We start from the raw sequence: 7149 nt of genomic DNA, 5'->3' as shown, positions 1-7149 counted from the left end.
CAACTACTTTTCTCTCTTGCTTGTGTGGGGGTGCTGCTGTTTCGTTTATATAAGAAAAAAAGATCATTATGTGATAGTCAAAAGGAAAGCTCTATAAATAGAAAGGACGTATCTCTGGGAATACTAGCTGTTGGCGATAAACAACAGGGGATAGCGATCACCTCTCAAGTCCTGCTTTGGACCTATCCAGACTCCATAGGCATCTGCCTAATCATTGTTGGAAACACAATGCTGTCCAATGTAACTCAGTTCGCAGGCATGCTACAAGGACCCCAAGAACTCTCCCTGACCGTCTTCAGAACAAGGGGGGGGGGGTATACATAAAAACCAAGTTGGCAGGAAATCACACTCTCAACGCCACAACACTGGAGAGAAGATCTCAATGACATCAAAGTGAGAGCAGCTGAAGAAAAGGAATTTTGTTAGACATGCAACAAGAGGATCCAGGATGATCATAGATGTGACCTTCAGGAACAGGCCAAGGAAGATATATCCCCACCACCCCCAGCACTCACTTAACCAAATATGCTGCAATCCGGCAGAATACAGTTGTCTTCTCCAGAGCTTTACAGGCATGGCAAGAGGCTTCCCGAGGGTCACTTTGCTTGGAGGCCTGAGATTTCCCCCACCAAAAGAGCTTCTGTGACAGAATCAGAACCAACAGCTATAGAATCGGGCAACTGCACTCTCAAGATAATCCACATTCCATTCTATTTTCTAGAGGCAGAGAACTCAAAATCAGTCATGCTAGCCTGGGCCTAACGTTTACACCACCTTGCGTTCTGTTTCCATTCTTCTTTGGTGACAACTCGTAGCTGAGTAAGATTAACTCACAGTCTTAACAAGTGAGTCCGCAAGTGACTGTGGAGGCCAATTCTGGATCCACACATCCTTCCACGGTGGGGACATAGGTTTCCAGGCGGCAGTTGATCACGGTGAGGATTTGCTAAGCGTGCCTTCCTCTTAGCACGCTTCTCCCTTTCGTTCTGAGTTTGGGCGTCTTCAAAGGCTGTCCTCCAATTGGAGCGCTCACAGGTCAGGGTTTTCCCAGTTGTCGGTGTTTCTGGAGCCTTATTTGCTCCAGAATATATACAGGTTAGCTAATTAACTCCTTCCATTTCTACAGTGGGACCTTGGTCTACAACCATAATCCGTTCCGGAGGTCCGGTTGTAAACAGAAACAGGTTGTAACCCAAGGCGCACTTTCGCCAATGGGGCCTCCAAAATAAAATGGGTTGTAATCCAAAAAAAAAGGGGTTGAAATCCAAAAGAAGGGACACACACTTCTGGGTTTGACATGGTTGTAATCCAAAACGGTTGTAATCCAAAGCGGTTGCAAACCAAAGTACCACTGTACTACATTTTTTAGATTTGCCTTGAGAGAGTCTTAAACCTATTTTGTTGACCACCAGCATTACGCTTTCCACTTCTAAGTTCGGAATAGAGTAGTTGCTTTGGAAGATGATAATCAGGTATCAACAACAAGTCTTTATTTATTTCAGAACATCATGTTTCACGTATTTCAATAGTTCATCAGCTTAGTTACATCGAAAATATAAACTCTTTCAGCATAACCAACTAATCTTCATCCTAGCCTAGCCTAACCACCACTATCCTGGCCCCACACCCTTCTTCTTCCCTGTCTCCACACACACCCTCCCTCTTCTCAACTGCCAAAAGGCCCGTTCCCTCCTTTTAAACCTGCCCCACCCCCAAAGGATGAACTGTCTGTCAAAAAAAGAAGGTGGCTTAACTCTTTCTGCGCTGGGATGTCATACCTCCTCCACCCTAGAGCCAATCCGTCACATATCCACACAACATGACCAGTCCAATGAAGCTGATGTTGAAGAATAATTTCTTCAACACTGGTGACCTTTGCTTCTTCCAGCATTAGTTCCCCTGTCTTTCGCAGTGATGTGTACAAATTTTCAGAGACACCGTTGATGGAATCTTTCAAGGAGTTGGAGATGGCGTTTATTAGTAGTCCATATAATAAATATGCAAGGGCAGCAGCAATTTTCTTTTGTTTATGCAAGCGCTCTGCACATTTAGCAGCTGTTATACTCAACCAGTCGTAGTTCAGTGACAGAGTGTCTGCTTTGCACTCAGGTCCTGGGTTCAGGTCCTGGCACCTGGGGAGAGGGGTGCTGGGAGGTTCCCCGTGTGACACTCTGGAGAGGTCAGTGTAGAGTTGGTAATAGGATGGCCCAGTGGTCTGCCTCAGAATGTGGGAGCTTCCTATGTAATATTTTATTTTAAAAATGAAGTAGATAAAAGCAACTGAGAGATCTTTGCATGCAGTCCTGTCCCTCATTTTTTTTAATTTAAAAAATTCAGTTTTGTTTATTCACATTTTTTAAATTTTTTTTAAAAATTCAGTTTTTGTTTATTCACATATTCGGACTGTATTAAGCTGAAGGAAAATGACACCAGGCACTTCTGAAATGTTTTTTTTTAATGGCATGCAACTGTTAAAAACAAGAACCGTTAACAAGGTAGAAAACATGGATAGCCAGCAATGCAGTTTGGAGAACCTGTTCTGTTTGTCTGTCTGTCATCTTTAAAAATGGCATTTACCCAAAAAAAAAAATTGCATCTTAACCCGCTACCAGTTTATACAACGATAACTATTTCAAAACTATATATGGGGATATATGGGTTTGGCAGGCGGCGCAGATAATCCCAGCCTTCAAACCGACCACAATTTTTAAAAAGTTTTTCAATAGTTAGAATTGGTTTGCGCAGACGTTTACTGTTTTCCTTTGCATTTGGCAGGAAGTATTTCATCGAAACCTGTAAAAACGGTAACTCTAAATATGCTTACCATATTTTCCCATGTGTAACATCATATACCCCCCCCAAAAAAAGTTTAAAATTGGAGGTCGTCTTATACACGGAATGTGCAATTAAATATATAAATAATAAACACATGCTGCCATCCATATTCTTTCCCCCCAGCCTCCCCTCACTATTGGCCTCATGACAAACCTGGTCTGGTGCTCCCCCCCCCAGCAGCCCCCATTCTGGACGTTGCTCTTTCCACCCGGTTCCCTCAGCCGCCCCCTGGCTACCCAGACCCTCCCCTCCCAATTCCCCAAGCGTATTCACTCAGCGTTCGCATCTGATGGCGCTTGTGGAGTAATACGGTACGTACCATAAATACTGAGACAAATGTGCAACACACAGGCGGGAGAGCTGGAGCTGCAGCTACAGTGGAGTTATACTGAGCTGATGGGAGCAGCCGCCATTACACAGCTTGCCACGCTGTTGATGTTTAAATATACGGTACTAAATATACCGGTGTTCTGAATATTTAATAAAATATCAAGGTTGTTCTGTTTGGTGTTTAAAATATTTATTTCTTAATTTGGGGCTCAAAAAAAATAGGGGCTGTCTTATACATGGGGGCATCTTATACGCGGAAAAATACGGTATGTCTTCTTCTAGCCATTATAGAAATATAGAATGGACTCTTTCTCCATCACATTGGCAGTTTTAGGAAAGGAAGGCTTTCCCCTTCCTATGATATGTCTATCGATGTAGGCTTTTATTGCAGAGCCAAGAGGAAGGCCAACCCAGCTAGACCAAAACTGGCTGCAATATGCCCAGCTAAGACCACTTAACCCAAGAAATTTCACTTTCTTGGTTCCATGATCACTGCAGATGGTGACAGCAGTCACGAAATTAGAAGACGCCTGCTTCTTGGGAGGAAAAGCAATGACAAACCTAGACAGCATCTTAAAAAGCAAAGACATTACCTTGCCGACAAAAGTCCGTATAGTTAAAGCTATGGTTTTCCCAGTAGTAATGTACGGAAGTGAGAGCTGGACCATAAAGAAGGCTGATCGCCGAAGAATTGATGCTTTTGAATTATGGCGCTGGAGGAGACTCTTGAGAGTCCCATGGACTGCAAGAAGATCAACCTATCCATTCTCAAAGAAATCAGCCCTGAGTGCTCACTAGAAGGACAGATCCTGAAGTTGAGGCTCCAGTACTTTGGCCACCTCATGAGAAGAGAAGACTCCCTGGAAAAGACTCTGATTGTTGGGAAAGATGGAGGGCACAAGGAGAAGGGGACGACAGAGGATGAGATGGTTGGACAGTGTTCTCGAAGCTACTAACATGAGTTTGGCCAAACTGCGAGAGGCAGTGAAGGATAGGCGTGCCTGGCGTGCTCTGGTCCATGGGGTCATGAAGAGTCGGACACGACTGAACGACTGAACAACAACAACAACAACGAAGACCACTCTCTGCTGCCATCATCTGGGGCAACAGGGAAGCCACTGCTTTACCCAACTCCAGGAAGGCCAGAGGCACTGCAGAAAAACACTCTCAAAGTCATCAGTCACCTGACGCAGTGTCCCTCCTTTGGCTAAACAGGTGAAGCTTAGAGACAGGGCTGTAGACAGCAGGCAGCAGCTGGCTCCCTCTTCACACAACACATACAGAGACAAAAAGTTACAGCAATGTATGTTTGACTTTTCTCTTCTTGTAAGGCAGCCTTGTGGCTGTGACACCACCATCTCCTGGGAGTGAATCGCTGGACGACAAGCGCCAGGAAAAAGCTTTTTCAGAAAGCTGAGTGACAAGTTTGAAATAGCAGCGGTTTCAGACACCTCTTTTGCCTTTGGTAAGCCAGTTTTTGTGATTATTTCATGAAAGTTAAACATCTGTTTTGGCAAAGTCAATAGTCGGACCAAATAACATGTGCTGAGAAACCATCAGAAGTTTTAAATCCGAACCAGCTTCTTCCAATTTCTACTATTTATTCCCAGCTAGTTTTGTGTTTGGCAAATTCTTCCCTCCTCAGCCCATCCACTCTTTAGAGTTTCCCCTCAAACTAGCCACAATTTAATGGAGATTAGACCTTAAACTTGCCCTTCTGTCTCTACCAAGTGAGGCAACAAACAGCATTGCTGCTGGTAACAAGCATATTATGACAGGGGACATGTCATCAAGGACACAGCTGTCTACTAAGAAAAGATTCACTGAAGCAAAAAGATCCTACACAGTGAGAAATTAAGCCTGCTGTGTAATCTTAAGAATTTGAAGAAGGAAATGCATATTGTTGACTTGGAACAAGGCACTTCATACAGTGCTAAAGGAATTGTCTGGTCTGGTTCTGGTCTGTTGCGGAGTCTGTGCATACACTGTGAAGGGTATTTGATGCTTTAAGGAGGTTTCAGGTTATTATGAATCTCAAATGAAGCTCAATGTCATAGGTGTGCCCAGTTTGGAGGGAGGCACAGCTGGCAAATGAAGAGAATATGCCAGAGTACTACTATCAAAGGACATGCTCCATTAACATTATTTAAAAAAAAAAAACTGTATGCAGCCTTTCTACAAACAGAATCATGCTCAAAGCAGGCATGTTCAGAACCATTATCACAGACTTAGCTGGCTGTGCAGAAACTGAGAAGATAGTGGCCTTTTAACAAGTCTGTAATCCGACAAAAATATGGCACAGCCATGTGCTAATACCAGTGATGAGTTTATGAAGAATATTGTTCACTGATATTCTTCCCTGTAAGTGGTCAGCATTGATGCCAAAATCCAGCATCGCCTGAGCTCTGCAAGTGCTGGCTTTCTCCTGTTGAAGTGCAGAGTGTCTGAGGACGAGACATTTCCAGGGAAACGAAAATGCTTGTTTACAAAACTATTGTACTACCAACCTTACTGTATGCTTGTGAAACATGGACCACTTATAAACGCCATCTCCAACTTCTCGAAAGATTCCATCAACGTTGTCTCCGAAAATCTTACACATCACTTGGAAGACAGGCAAACTAATATCAGTGTACTGGATGAAGCAAAGATCACCAGTGTTGAAGGAATGATTCTTCAACATCAACTTCGTTGGACTGGTCATGTTGTGCGGATGCTGATTATCGTCTTCCAAAGCAACTATTCTATTCTGAACTTAAAAATGGAAAGCGCAATGCTGGAGGTCAACAAAGAGGATTAAAGACTGTCTCAAGCAAATCTTAAAAAATGTAGTATAAACACTGACAACTAAGAAACACTGGTCTGTGAGCGCTCCAGTTGGAGAACAGCCTTTACCAAAGGTGTCATGGACTTTGAAGACACTCAAACTCAGAACACAAGGGAGAACATGCTAAGAGGAAGGCATGCTTGGCAAATCCACACCGTGATCAACTCCCACCCGGGAACCAATGTCCCACTGTGGAAGGACGTGTGGGTCCAGAATTGGCCTCCACCAGTCACTTACGGAATCATTGTTTAAAACTGTGTTTATGGAAGACAATCTTACTTGGTACAGGTGGGTAGCCGTGTTGGTCTGCCAGATCGGTATCTGAAGAAAGTGTGCATGCACACGAAAGCTCATACAAGAACAAACTCAGTTGGTCTCTAAGGTGCTACTGGAAAGAATTTCCTATTTGTTTCGAATCTTACTTGGCTATGAGTGATCACCAAAGAAGAAAGAAGTAGAAGAAAATATTCTTCCAGTAAACTTTATAATGGGTATCCACCGGATAGCAATGTCATCCTTCAGTTCCGCTTCGGATTTCAGGCAAATGAAGGTTCTTCCTTTAATAAATTACAGTTGCAATGTGTTACACGGAACATACATAGTAGCAAGCATGTCACAATGTTTGTATATGTAGAACTGATTTATAAACAGGGAAAAGCATAGCAGGAAATCAGTGTTCACAGATTTCCTGTCACCTTCCTCAGACCAAGTTCTCAGGAATATGTTTAGGGCCACACACTAATCACACACAGAACACAAACAACACCCTTTTCGTTTTAAAAAAAATCCTCCACTTTACATTTTAATATGAAACACTATAGAATGAGTATGTACAACACAAACCCTGTCTTCAAAATTGCCAAGCGAAAACATTTTCTCATATTCACATGATTAAATTGTTTACAGCTCAAAGAAGTTATCGATCCTTCAAGTTTAAACATCAGAACTGTCAGCAGCGAATAGTTTAGGTATTTACAAAAGGCTTCGTTTGTAACACGCACACAATGCTGAGTTGGATCACAGTAAATGGCTCCTAAGTCCCATTAAATCAATGGGAAACGAGTCATGACACAATTCGGAACACAATCCCAGATGTGTGAATTGCTCACAGGAAATAATTTCAACTACTACTTTATATGTGCAAAGAAAAAAAAATG

The sequence above is a fragment of the Lacerta agilis genome, chromosome 1 (assembly GCF_009819535.1).
Source record: "Lacerta agilis isolate rLacAgi1 chromosome 1, rLacAgi1.pri, whole genome shotgun sequence".
NCBI classification, from domain to species: domain Eukaryota; kingdom Metazoa; phylum Chordata; class Lepidosauria; order Squamata; family Lacertidae; genus Lacerta; species Lacerta agilis.
This window is presented reverse-complemented; position numbering follows the sequence as displayed.